This window comes from Eublepharis macularius, chromosome 2 (assembly GCF_028583425.1).
Source record: "Eublepharis macularius isolate TG4126 chromosome 2, MPM_Emac_v1.0, whole genome shotgun sequence".
Classification (NCBI taxonomy): Eukaryota; Metazoa; Chordata; class Lepidosauria; order Squamata; family Eublepharidae; genus Eublepharis; species Eublepharis macularius.
Window position 1 is genome coordinate 77672743 of NC_072791.1, and position 2169 is coordinate 77674911.

A 2169-nucleotide genomic window follows, 5' to 3' on the forward strand; every position below is an offset into this window, starting at 1 on the left:
TACTCACATGATTCCGTTGTCAGTATCTCAAGTTTCCATGGAAATTTTTCTTTGCTGGCTGTTGACAACCAAATTAGGAATTCATACCTCATAGCAAAACATTACTTTTGGATCTATAAGGACAACATATGCTTTCTCCCACTAGAAGATAGAGAGGCTACACTTGAAGTAACATATGGCATGACTAAAAGAATATTTCTTTAAAAAGAATATTTTTGAAAACATTGATGAAGAAATGTAAAGTTTCTTGATAGAAAATGTTTTGTGCAGAGATGTGTGATTTTAGAAATTTTACTTCAGAAAAAATGGGATTTGTATGCCATTATATTGTGGTTTTCTGATACAAAGAGATAACACACTTGATAACACAGTAGATTTCCAGAAAAACAGATTTTTAGACAATCACACTTCTATAGACTTGTGAATGCACTGGGTGAGGGTGTCCCTCATTTTGACCTCTCTAAAAGTATTTATCATTTATTATAGCATGATTAATATAGTTACATTACAATAGTAAACTGTTACATTACGTTACAGTTTTAACAGTTAGTCACATTACAATAATAAACTGCTTTAATAGTCATTCCTTCTTCTCAAGAAACCTTTTCTATGGTAGTTCTGTAAAAGGAAGCTAGATATTTCCCAGTATTCTCTATACCTTGCCAAGGATTCTTCATGAGAAGCTATCACTGTTAGGTATAAAACTGACAAATGCATACAATACTCTTAAGCCTTTGACTATAATCTAAACAAATGAGCTTCCCACAAAAGGGAGGAAAAGATCCATAATTTGCCACAGCCAATATCTTGGCACCTCTGTTCTCAGCCTGCAGGTTAAAGATCTCACTCTGGGGTTCCTGGTTCCTGCTTATGGGAGCAAGAAGGATCCTGAAAGCAACTGCTCCACTCTACTTAGGATATACCAAAGGGAAATGGAATGTCCTGCCTGACATAAAGACCTAGAAGAAAGCTTGCTTCCCACTGTCAGTGAGGTCACTTTGTTGTGCCCGACATAGTGTCCAGCCAGCTGGGGCTCTATGGAGACTAGGCTTATGGCTCATTGGTGTCTCTGCTACCCAGCCAACAAGAGCACTACCAATTGGGTGAGGAACAGGGTCGAGCAGGGCAGATTGGGGACAACCCCTACTGTCCCTAAGCCTCCATAATTTACTCTTCTGGCCTGAATGGTCCCTTCTTAGATACATGTTAATAAAATCAAACACATTTCTTTATTATGCACAGCCATAACTGCTAGAAAAGACAAGTGATGGGGTCTCACATGATATTGCAGCAACAGAGGATGTCATCTATCTGCTACAAAAGCATTATAGAGGCCTAATTGTACAGTGTAAATTGAGAAAGTAAATAGTGGCCAGTCTAAGATACCAGGTTCTCAATATTTTTATACATTATATAGTTTATGTGCTAAGCCTTGCTTCAGGGATTGCATCCTATTATACATTATGATTAGCAGAGCAGGTAGGAATGAGGGGAGGGGGAAGAGATTTCACTTGCATAGTCTGTCTTTGAACAATGGTTGATTGATTCCTTTGCCTTTTGCCTCCAGCAATATTATCAATTTATCATATGGATGGCATTGTTCTACATCACTCACTGATGCTGGTAGTGAATCGAGGTGAATATTTAAATGTGCAGTTATCATTGTAAGTGTGTTGTGAATCAACAAAAGAGGTTTTGATAAACACTGGTACTTGTGTAGAACATATTAAGTTTGATGCATAAGTAAAAAAAACCCTTTTAAGCTTTTTAAAATGTAACAATATAGTTAATACACCCCAAACCAGATTGCAAATAGTCTTGTTTATCAGCAACTGACTGCTGTGCCATGTATTGTGTTGAAATCCAACTCTTCTCTTTTTACCCAAATCTATACACATATTGGTCCTGTAACATGCAAAATGTCCATGTTAGGGTCAGACCATGTCCGTGGGGCAATGATTTGGAACCAAAAGAGAGAATCTCAAATGGAACAATCTTAATAATAACAACAACATTCGATTTATATACAGCCCTTCATGATGACTTAACACCCACTCAGAGCAGTTTACAAAGCACGTTATCATTATCCCCACAACAAAACACCCTGTGAGGTGGGTGGGGCTGAGAGAGCTCCAGAGAGCTGTGACTAGCCCAAGGTCACCCAGCCGG